A 13,063-nucleotide genomic window follows, 5' to 3' on the forward strand; every position below is an offset into this window, starting at 1 on the left:
TTAATAATTACATATTATTAATTACATATTAAAGAAAAAAATATTAGCAAAGATATTAAAGAAATTTTTTATTTGAACAATAATTATTAATATATCAGAACAAATAAATGATAAATATAGATATAAATATATATTCTGATATATTAATAATTACAGTTCAAATAAAAAACTTCTTCAATATCTTTGCTAATATTCTTTTCCTTAATATGATACATATAATATAAATAATAAATATAAATATAAATATATTATATGTATCATATTAGAGAAAAGAATATCAATAAATATATTGAAGGAATTTTTGATTATCTCAATTTACATGACCAATTTTCGTTATATACTTTAATAAATAGTACATGATTTAATGTAAAGATAGAAAAAAGCGTTCTCTTTTTTATTTCAAGGAAAATCTGTTGAGTAACACAGTATCGTGTAGAGCAATTCAATTAAACTTATCTCCCTTTACTCTTCCTACCTGTAAGGAGGTATAACTTTCATGTAAAGAAAACTTATACAATTTTAACTTTGAAAACTCTAATCTGAAAGAACTCCTGAATTCATGGTACTATGTATTTTCTTATTTAACAGAAATATTCTTCATAAAGGCTTCCAATGGAGAAGCTATTTTTCTATTCCAAATTTCTTCGCATTATCTACCATGCTTGCATATTTACGTACTGTATATTATTAGTATTTTTTTAAATACTAATATAAATTTAAATTTTTAATGTACAAATATTACTATACTATATTTAAATTTAAATATTTAATTAAGTTAATTAAATCTAATAAATCTATTCAATTAATTATAAACCTATAAAATTCTATAACCTAATGAAAATCTTAAAATATTTTCTTTCCCATTTTATATATAAATTTTCTTTTACAATGTTAAACACATATACATATATATATCGCAAACCCTGAATAGCCATTGTAATTTTTCTTTTTCCTAAAAATAAATTTGTTTCTTAATTTTTAGAAATTTCTTATTATTGCAATTCGTAGACGATTAAAAACTGACCGACTTTTGTAGAAAATATTTCTTCGTCGAAGCAACGGTAGTGTCTGAAAAATCCTGATAAGTATTACGTGGGGCTGCCTGCATATGTTCGAATATTAAACGAAAGACGGTAATGAAACTGAACGTAATTATGAATTTTCCCGTTCCCATCGACCAATTTTACGCGTTTTCTCTTACACAGCTGACTCCCAGGTGCTTTTTCCCAAATGCATACGTACCCTCAATTATTCCGCGAAAACACATACGCCAGCGTATACGTACATGTGTATATATACTTTCCTGTACGTTTAAACGGATTCTCTAACGTAATTTAGAGTTAAGACCACAGGTTGAGGAAGGTTTAAAACGAACTGTACGAGGTGCTTGTTTCGTCGCGTTTATTCGTAATAATGTCGCGGGCACGTAGAGAAAAGTGAGGTTAAGCGTCAAAATGAAACGCGTTAAGTACCGATAAATTGTGGTAAAATTAAATTACTCTTCGAGAAAGGCACGAAATATGTGATTACGTGTGAAATGTAGGTAACGTATAGAATTTGTTCTTTTCAATTTAGTAATTGCTACTATTAATGATACATTGAAGAAGAAAATGAAATTTATTAACAATTCGATAATGAGATATAATTTATTTATATTTACAGAAACATTTGTTCGTAGAGATAATTAATAAATTATTCCAAGAGTCGACGGTGTCGATAAATTAATAATTACCGAATAAATTTAAATTACATTAATCTTTAAATTAATCTGAAATTAATTCTCGAATTTGTTTAAATAAATTTAAGAAATAATAAGATACAAGAATTACAAAATTAAAAATCAAAGAAAATGGAGAAATTTAAATTTAAATTAATATTTAAATTAATTTCTAAATTAACCTAAAATTAATTATCAAATTTATTTAAATTAATTGAGAAGTCAAAGAATAAAAAGAAGAGGAAGAGGAATAAATTGAAACTAATTTAAGTGAATTCCCCAATAATTGAAACCAAATATTCTCGAATGAACGATAACCTGACAATCACTAAATAAAAATACTTTAATTACTACCAATTCCCACCCCAATTTAATTAACAATTACTTGTTGACTATTAACTACTCCCTGTATATACGAAATAACCTCTGTACAAACAAATCCAAGAACAAACACAGACAAATAATCCATAAACCTCAACTTCAAAACCAAAACCCACCCCCAATTCCCTATCCACCCCTTGAAACCACCCTATCCTAACAGACCCAAGGCTATGGTTCCCGACCATATTCGGATTCTTGCTCGTACCAGTGCTTTGTTCGCTCCGTGCCAGTGCTTTGTTCGCTATTGAATCTTATTTCATCCCTTAGTCTCTTCGTCGATTTTTCAAACACAGCCACAATAGGCCGGCGTCTAGTGCGAAACAAGTCAGCGAACAGTGGGTCGCCATGGTGAAACAGGATCGAGGCAACGTGTCGCGGAGCTAGTCGAGAACAAACAAATGTAAACAGGCCGGGGCGTGCATATTGGATGTATCGGGCTTGTTGGCCACCGAGCTTCGATTATTTCAATCCCTTTTGTTCCTGGCGGCGTTTCCGCTCCATTTCAGCCCTGCCAGCTTTCTTAATTAATTCGATCCTCCATCGACTTCGCAGCGCGATTTCGTGGTTGTTTCATGACAGCCATCGAGGGAACACGGGTTCTTTCTGATGTAATCGAGGATAAATTGGATATTATTTACGTGTGTGGGTAGTGAGAGCGTGTTCGAGGTTGAGAAATGGAGAAACTTGGGGATGAAGGGTTGGAAAGGTTTCTTGGTTGATTGTTGGTTGTTCGTTGTGGATAAAGAGTTATTTTGGGTGGTGATCGATGTGTTGGGTGGTAGGTATGATCGGGAATTAGTATTATAATGGTACGAGAATATTTACTTTTGAATTTCACCCTTTACACTCGAGAGGCGCTCTTCAGTCGCCATTTGATAAAATTTCGAAGATTAATATTAATTAATATGTCGAATTTAAGATAACGTAACGGAGTGCGAGGTATCGAAATCAAATAATTCTGTATGTCAATTATTATACTATTTCTTATTTATTTCTCAAAGAAATATCGCCAGCTTCATAGTAGAAAATCTTCGAACTTCTACTCTTCTTTAGCCAAAAAATCGTGGAGTGCAAAGGGTTAATATTATTTTGTTATGGAAATATAATATATCGTTATATAAACATTATAGTATTATACAGTTATTTATTTTTGAAATTGATACGCAAATATTTTCCCAGTTATGAAAATATATATTTGTGATGTCGATATAATTATCAATGGAAAAATATATGTGTAGCAACTTCGAAAATTATATTAAATATTATAAATTAATATTTATATTGAAATTATTAATTAAAATTGTTATATTTTATGTTATAAACTATATAGATATTTAGATATAATTATAAATTATATTATAAAATTATTCAATATATTTTCGAAGTTGATACACATATATTTTTCCATTGATAATTATATTATAAAATTATAGTATATTTTTAAAGTAGATACATGTGTTTAACATCATCTATATACCTACATTTTTTCTCTTAATATACGTACATACCTACATTAATTCTTCAGTATCTATTTCTTTCCTTATACTATACTTCCTTCCTTCATATATATATTTTCGTTTAATCATCATAATCATCCTGATTCATCATTTGTTAAGTCGTCGTAGATTTAATGTTAATATTATATCGTAAAATTATTTATTTTTAGAATCCTATTCTTTTCTTTGTTAATACTATTATATTGCAAAAATGTAATATACATAAATTTATTAATATTACGTTATTATCAAATTTGTAAAATCTCTTATAAAAGTTTTGAGGTCAATATGTATATATAGCTAGAGAAAATATTTTTTGTCGCGACAGAAATCTCTCGTAGCTATTTTAAAAGTGGTGCACTCAATTCCTCCACGCGAGATCCAACAGGGTAAAAATAGAAAAAGTTCTTCCAGCTATTATTTTTATCCTTTCTGCATTCGTGGAACATCGAAAATAGTGGAAAAATGAAAAGGAAACTAATCTCAAAAATTAATTTAATTAAAATTCGTGAGCATGTAATACGCAAATTGATCGATTGTAAATTTAACCCCTAGAAAAGGCTCTATTACCAGTCGCTACCCTTTGCGAGTACATTGTTCCAGCTACTCGTTCAACTATTCCCTAAACCTGTAAACACGACACTTGTCCATTAAATCGTCACAAAGGGCGCGCGTTTGGCCATATAGAGTAGTTGCGAAACTTCAAGAATGCGCGGTTTAACTGACCCCCAGCCAACATTGTTAATCACGGTGCATCTGCTACCTTGAAAACTGAAAGGCTCTATTATACCTGCCAGCCGAATTATTAAGTGTGTCAAGGGCCTTTGGGCGTAACCTGAATTGATAATAAATTCTTAACTTTGTTTATTCTCCACTAAGATGCCGAGGGTTAATTAAATTCTGATTGAAGTTGGCGAAAAGTAGTTCGAAAATTCTTGAGAGAATATAGTAAATACGGAAATTAAGATTATCTTACAGTGTTAATGTTGCTATTACTGTATAAAATAATTTATGTGGAAAATGAAATAAATATACAATGATTTATTTCGAAATTAAAATGAATATATAATATAACACTGGTATTATTAAAAGAAGTAATTAACTCAGAGTAAAATTACGGAATATACAAGTAAATACATGAAATAATATTATTATAAAATAATTTAGAATAATAATTAATGTAATAAATAAAATAAATGTATAAAGTATCCGTAGTATTGCTAATTAAAATTATTAATAGAATATGCAATAAGAGTATGAAATTATAGAATATGAAAATAAGCATAACAAATAATACTATTACAAAATAATTAAAGATAATTAATATAATAAATAAAATAGATGTATAAGATAATGTTACTATTGTTACATATATATTTACCGTAGAAAATGAAAATAAATTTAGAAATTATTGTGCTGTATAATAAAGTAGATATGATAGATAAAAAAGTTTCATTTCAGTTAAAAAATTATAATAAAACGACGGTAACGAGATAACAATATAAAATAGGTTAAATTGAGAATAAAAGAGGTGCATTTTGTAGCGATTAAATTAAATTACCCGAAAGATTTATGGAATCTAACGAACGCTGTACTTTATGACGTCGGAAAGGGACAAAGTAATTAGCGTTCCTTTCGTAGGAACCAGAGGGGACAAGGTATGCAATAAAAGCAACAAAACCTAAGCTTTTCGTAGTCAGCACTGGGTTTCTCTTTATCTTGAATAATTTTCTGGATTACGAAGATAATGGTTCCACGATTAATTCAATCTAAATTCGATCTGATATTACATTTTATCTCGAATTGGAATTTTTATTTTAAATGTCAGACAATGAATAATGTGTCTCGGTTAATCAATACTTCTTACGCGTTATTCTTTTATATATTACAGTGATATCATTTAAATTAATGTAAAATATGAAATAAAAATAATTGCTCGATATAATTAAATTCATCTGCAGATAATTAAATAAGATATTATTTCTGCAGGAACATCCTTAAGAAAATTCCTTTAAAAAACAGCTTCCAATGAAAAATTTTTCCATTTATTTTATAAATGTAGAATATTTCAAAAAAGTTATTTTTACTCATTTATTTTTTTATTATATTTATAACTAGGAAACAAGACGAATTACTACCACGTAAAGAACAAAGAAATGTACAAAATGAAAGAAAATGTAATTCAAAAAGAATTGATCTAATCATAAATATATAATACTGGTGAAATTAATTACATAAGTAAATTAGTACTCTCTAAAATATCATTTTATATATATAAGAAATATGAGTAAAGAAATTTAATATTTATAATAATACGAATACAAATATAATACAAATAATAATAATAATACAAATTTATTACAAATAATAATAACAATGCAAATTAATGTAAAATAATAATAATACAATTTATTACAAATAATAATAATAATACAAATTTATTACAGATATTATTTATATTTTTCGAGACGAATATGGATTTGTGGATGATTAAACGATAATTTGTAATTTATTTGTTGCGCAGGATGCAAACCGACCTGAACGGAGGACCTGGTCTCGCTGTAGTAGCGGGAGATGTGCTTGCTCTGCGAGGAACAGGACTTGCCGCTGCCGAAACATGGGCTCTCCTGTGCCAGGCAGCCCAGGCCCTCCAAGATCTCTTCCTCTCAAGTAAGTTTTCATTCTCTTTCCAAAAAATATTTTCGTTCTAGAACTGTTTAACGTTATCACGATTTTCCGATTCCCATGGCACAGTGATTTTTATACTAGGAATTGTAGAATCGTGTAAAAGGTCGTACACTACGACGTCACTCAGGGGAAGAGGTTCCTCTACCACCGTCTTTGGTTGAAGGACGTTTCCTCATTTTACAATTCGTAGAATGAGAAAACGCCCTTGATTCCATTTAATCAATCGGGTCCTTTGGCGAATTCTCGAGTTTCCTCAGTTCGATCACTAGGAAAATCGATGAGTCAGTCGTTCTTTCATCTTTAACATTTTTACCTTAACCTTTGGACTTTGACGTTCGAGTGAGCTTTCAGTCGATTTTCCAGCTTTCAACTCTAACGCTGTCTAGCCGTCTAGCATTCGACTTCTGTAGATTTCTCGTGAGACGTTGCTACCGTCTGTATTCAACTTGGATGTACTCTAACATTGGACACCATCCTAGCCCTTCTTCCTGCTCGCAAATATTGAACTGGTTGCTTAAGATTAGTTTGGCGAGCAACATTGACAGAGCGTGGTGAGGTGGGTTTTCAACCCACCAGAATTCGAAGAATTCACTCGCGATGCGACACAAAGAATTCTAAATGTAAATATCTTAGAACACAATTTATTTTTAACAATTATATATATTTGATATGTTATAAATTAGGTAAGGTATGAATAAGAAAAATATGTATTTGTATATTGATAAAAAAGCCGTAAAAAGAAAATTCCGGTACCGGGAATCGAACCCGAGCCTCCTGGGTGAAAGCCAGGTATCCTAGCCACTAGACCATACCGGATTATGGTGAGACATGGATAAATTTTGTATAAAAAGCTCAAATAATTTATATAAATTCTTAAAGTATTATGTGAGAAAATATATTTTTATACTCAAAGAACAAAAATGAGAAAAAAAATATTTTCCGGTACCGGGAATCGAACCCGAGCCTCCTGGGTGAAAGCCAGGTATCCTAGCCACTAGACCATACCGGACTATGGTGGGAGAAGCTTGAATCAAGTATAAATCGGCTGGTATAATATAAAAACAAACTATAATATAGGGAGGTTGTAAAATAATCGATTATCACCATAATAAAAGAATTAATAAATTTCTATGAGTACAATATATATATCTATATATGTAGTTTATAAGAAATATTAAGATAAATTTTTCAATCTAGTTTCTTTCTATTTACAACTGAAAATTAATTAAAAATTGCAATGAAAAATTAAAATTTATTTTATTAAAATCGTAATTGCTCTGCAAGTTTAATTCAAAATAAAAGTTACGATTAATCAAAAGAAATACCTTTACCAGTACCTGGAATGTTTAAATACCTTTAAACATTTCCAATTATTTTTCAATTCAGAATTAAAAATCGTATTGCATATTTTTAAAATCGCCAAAATTGAAAATTTTCGAATTCCCTTGCTTCCTCTATAAATTTAATTCAAAACATAAATTATTATTGACAGGAAAGTAAATAAATTATATATTCAAATCCCTTTAATAATAAACACTTTAATAATTCCTAATAATAAACACGCATATCTACCGTAATTTTATTCAGCATTAAACATCTCGTGTGCTTATCGCGTTAAACGTCACACGATAATACGATTTTATTATCCGCGTCAAAATTAATAATGTTCACCAATTAAGGTGTCCAATGCATTCCTGGGTCTGGCGCGGAATACAAAGCGGGCGTCTGCAAATAACATCGCAAGTTACAATACAACTTCGAATCGTGAATCAGTTGCATTTGCATGTACTTTCAACGGACGAATCAGCCATTTCCGGTATATCCGCATTTTGCGTTCGCGAACCGACTAAACCCATCCTCCTTTCACTCCATAAATATCTATCAGTCGTATAACATCTTTACGAAATCGTTCGAATAAATAGTAAATGGATTAATAACTTATCGAAACGAAAAATGGACACTTATCTTAATCCTAGTATTAACACAACTTCGATTTTACGTAAAATTTCCTTCATATCGTGTCAAGATTAAATAGCAGAGAATTTAATAGCAGTATAATTGTCCAAATGTAAAATATCAAGTAAATTGAGTATCTTCGGTATTTATGATTATGGTAATTTATATTTTGCGTTACATGATGTGTTTATGAATTAATTTAATGAATTACTTTATTATTGCTTTATTACTTGTTTATCGTTGCTTTATTATTAATTTAATTACTTTATTATGAATTTATTTGTATTATTTATTGCCTTTTTTCTTTTTCTTTATGTTCGTGGATGTCATCTTATATCATTTTATGAATTCTATAGTGCATGATTCTAGCTTCAAGTTATATCTCATTGCAATTGGTCAGTTCTCGAGTCATGTTTCTTTAGGTCGATAATAAGTTACGTTTGCGGATAGGAGGATACGTTTAATGTTTAATGTGCTAATTATACCGAGTAGTCCACTCAACTGGGACAAGTTATATTTTCTGGATGTAATTGAAAAAGAAATGTTCAAGTACTGAACACTTCGAAGAAAATTACTTTTCTAGGATCATATCTCTTTTCACTGTACATATGTATTATGCAATTGCAAAAATTTCATGTAACACAAATCAATTATTCATCTTACATAAAAATAATCTCACACGTTTGAAAAATGATTAACATTTTAAAATATTGTATAATATTTTTAATTAATTCCTTTATTTAAAGAAAAGAAAAATTCTTATATAGTATATTCTATACAGTCTATACATATGTAATTTTTCATCTCTCTGGAACCAAATCTCTAGGTATGATTATGCGATATATTCTTAGTCTTCCTGTTTAATTTTTCAAGCTGTCAAATTAACATAAATATATTTTATTCTTTTATTATCTTGAATTTAATTAAGTCAAGGATATCATTAAAAAAAGAAAATATTTATATTCTTTTAGAGAATTCGTCACCATTTCCCTTTCACATTTTTTCAGTCTGTAATCAGGAAGGAAATACGATGTGTCCAATGAATTACTCTGTAACAGTTATACAGAATTTTATATAATTTCATGTTGCAATTAAAATCTATAAGAGAAGATTTAAAGAGGACATTTACAATAAAAGAAGGCAAATAAATTTCCATTTACGTTATTAATATACGTTGTAATTGTATAAGTAATTAATAAAATAATTAATCTATTAAATTTTGTCCAAATTTTTATTCTGAATTAATTTAATGCAGTAACTCTTTTCCATTTCATATCCCAAAAAAGAGATGGTTTAAAAATTCAGGTAATATTTTCGTTACTTGTCACACATGTCACGGAATTCCGTTCATTCGGAATGCATCGTATATCATTCCTCTGTTTAAGTGTCCACGTAACGTTAATTTGACAACGTAAGGTTTCATAATGTCATGAACATTACGCCTATGCAACAAGGTAAAATTGATCGTCACATTAATTTCTGTTTTGACCTAGGGCATAAACTTGCTACCTTTGATTTATAGGTAATTTACAGGGGAAAATGTTACCATCTGCCTAACAGATGCCTCTCATAACAAATATTCTACATAACTCTGTAGATCCGCTTGATTCGAGAAAAACAAGTTAACACACTTCATATTACACGAAGCTTATAAAATACTATAAACAATATATATCAGTAAATTAGTAAATAATTATATTATATTTTACTATTTTAAATGCACTGAGAAAATAAATTTGATTCTTTTTTTAATAATAATTATAGCCGTTGTAATTTATTTATAATTTATAATATATATTTTAATTTATTACTAAATAAATATTGAAGTGAAAAGGGGATCACGTTGAATTGTTTATACAATTCATTTATTTCCATTTATATTTATTCACTTTGGTTAATGACTTAAATAATAATTTCAAATGCATGTGATAAATATGTAATAAAAATTGTTTATAATGGGACAATTTTTGCATAACATGACAGGCCTCGCCAATTATGAATTGAGTAATTCGCAACCCAAAGTAATCAATTCAAAGCAATTCTTGAATTCTTATATTTCATTTTTTAAGGACCAAATTATTCTACAAAAATTGGTCAAAAATTAAGAAATAATTTTTTAATAATTGATTTACAAAGTGATTACGATGTTCAATAAAGTATTGTAATGAAAATCACAATGCAGTTTTGGTGTTAGAAACTTTAAAAATATTAAATTCAAATAAATAATAATAGAATAAATAATAATTAATTAGTCTATTTTAACAATGCTTAATTAATTTCCCCACATTTAACTTCCTCACTCTTTTGCTTTTACTTTATCCATATATTAACACTAAACCCACCACGACACTTGAAAAAATAAAATATTATGTTAAAAAATTAATTATACACATATTAAAAACAACAAAATCGCGAAAACTTAACTAAAATTTTGAAAATGCTCAATTAGATCATGATACTTTTAGTATTATCAATAGGTCTCATTTTTTTTTATTTAAATAAACATTATTCTGCAAGCACAACCATATATATCAATATACCATAAAAGCATCATTGAATCATCAATAATTTATGAGCAATCGATAGCCACATCTCCGATTCAATATTTAAATCGATAAATGGTACCGGCCCATTGTCTGACCATCCTCCACCCGACTGTAATGCCAACCCATAACTGACCATAGACAAGCCTCGTGAACTCGAACAGATATTCCCATATTTCCAAGGAAAATACTACTCTGTTAGCCTTACTAGTTACCACGAGTAACCTACTTGGCATGGACTTATCTGCATGCGGCCATTAATTTGTTGCCGAGGATCCAGCACGTAGGAGAGGTTAGTTACACGCGTATACCGCGCGATTTGAATAGCGCGTGTCCAAACAGCAGCGACGACGCGATACGATACGAAATGGAAAGCGGAACGTAATATTACAGGGGCTGGAAACGTGGCTGGGATCGATGCCACTAAATCTCGGGACAAAGGCTATTCAGAACGTTGTTAAATCGCACGATCACGCCGATTACGGTTTGCACGATCGGATCAGGAAGTCAAACGTCGTGCAGCCGACGTTAAATATTCAATAATCACAGGGCGTGGAGAAACGTGACCGTCAAGGTACCGTTGAATCTGCAACCATTGGCCCCCATGCATTCTGCTCGAAGAAGTGTCTACTTTCGAGTTCTACTTTCTTGGTTATCGCTGCCACAGGCGTGCTTCACTTGCATTAATTTCCAGATCAATTGTGGTTCCAGGGGATAAGATACGCGTGCACCGATGAGATACACGTTGGGAGACCACGGTCGAATAATCGAGGAATGAAATAGAATTTGGATCTTAAGAAAATGGAATTACGGATGACATTGGAAAAATAATTATATTGGAAGAAAAATTGCGAAGTCGAGTGAGTAAAATACTAAATGCGGAATTTTTGGTGAAAGTTTTAGAAACGGAGATTTAGGTTATGGTAGGTTTATTATTAAGGGGTTCGTTTAAGGTTAATGAAGGGTAGAGAGAAAAGAGTTAATAATTAATACTACCCCTGATAATGATACTGATTTTTAGAATATTTTCTTCTGGATAATAAATGTTTAAATTATTCTTTCCCTTTTTGATTTATACAAGACAGATTTAATATGCCTATGCTTGTATTTTATCCTTATATTATTACATTTCATATCTAAACAATTATAGTAATTTTTGGTGATTTTGTATTATTGCATTTTGTCGAAAATCTTTTGTCAGAGATATTATTAGGATTATCAGGATAGAAATTACTTGTATTAGACTTTTCATTTTCGTTCAAAATTTGCAGCCATTTTGGTAAATTAATATTAATTTATACTCGTGCAAGGGGGTAATTATTAAAGTATACTGATTTATTTCCATTATATCATGTATAAGTAGTTCTAGTATTTATTTTTATCGCGAGTTAATGCACATAAGTATTTTACTAGGGGGTAGGTTAAATTTAAATTAAAACTGCAAGGGTTTGTCGGTATTTATTTAAAGTATTAATTTTATGAGCAAATATAAATGTTCGTATTGAAAAGATAAGTTTAGTCGTATACAAAAATCAATCTCGGATATAGGCTGTGAATGAAAAGTTTATGATACCTAAATTCCGAGAAAGAATGTTTATATGAACAGTAGATAAGAATGGGGGGTAAAGCGAGTTTCATCGCCCACCCTCTGGATTTTCTCGACTCATTCAGTCGCTATAGAGAAACTCTCAGAGCTAGATATACCTTCCTTGCGTAATAAAAGAATTGAAAAGAGAATTGTATATATCGTGGTTATTCTACAATTGTAATCCATAATCCTAATAGTTAGTAAATTAAAAACGAGTTGTATCTTGTATTTCTTAAATAGGAATAGATTTGGATATATGTAACAATTTTATTTTCATTTTTCTTTAATCGTTTTAAGTTAATTTTATAATAATGCAATGCGAAAATTTGTATAAATTATAAAAAGTAAAAAAATGTGTTTATTATGAATTTTAAAAAAGTTCAAAAATTTTGTTTTTCCGGTACCGGGAATCGAACCCGAGCCTCCTGGGTGAGAGCCAGGTATCCTAGCCACTAGACCATACCGGAGATGTTATGTCTTCAATTGCCTTTAGAAATTGAACCCAAAGGTCAAAGTTGAATCTGTTCAATTTAATAGTATAAACATAATTAACATACACTTCATAATGTCACATATCTGTGAAATTTATGTATAAGAATCATTGATTTATATTTCTTGCAAATCAGTCGACAATATTTATGTACTTTAAATTTCGATTTGAATTGTACTTATTTTTGATTAATATATAATTTTT

At 29.5% G+C, this 13,063-nt stretch overlaps 3 non-coding genes across 3 annotated transcripts; all 3 read right to left on the bottom strand.

The window, feature by feature from the left end:
- Positions 1-7,026: 7,026 nt before the first annotated feature.
- Positions 7,027-7,098, bottom strand: TRNAE-UUC (transfer RNA glutamic acid (anticodon UUC)). The gene has a single exon. It is a non-coding gene; the product is annotated as a tRNA-Glu (tRNA).
- A 121-nt stretch (positions 7,099-7,219) lies between these two features.
- On the bottom strand, positions 7,220-7,291 carry TRNAE-UUC (transfer RNA glutamic acid (anticodon UUC)). Its single transcript has one exon. It is a non-coding gene; the product is annotated as a tRNA-Glu (tRNA).
- Positions 7,292-12,764: 5,473 nt separating this feature from the next.
- Positions 12,765-12,836, bottom strand: TRNAE-CUC (transfer RNA glutamic acid (anticodon CUC)). The gene has a single exon. It is a non-coding gene; the product is annotated as a tRNA-Glu (tRNA).
- Between the last annotated feature and the right edge of the window lie 227 nt (positions 12,837-13,063).

The sequence above is a fragment of the Eufriesea mexicana genome, unplaced genomic scaffold (assembly GCF_001483705.2).
Source record: "Eufriesea mexicana isolate 0111107269 unplaced genomic scaffold, ASM148370v2 scaffold5321, whole genome shotgun sequence".
Classification (NCBI taxonomy): Eukaryota; Metazoa; Arthropoda; class Insecta; order Hymenoptera; family Apidae; genus Eufriesea; species Eufriesea mexicana.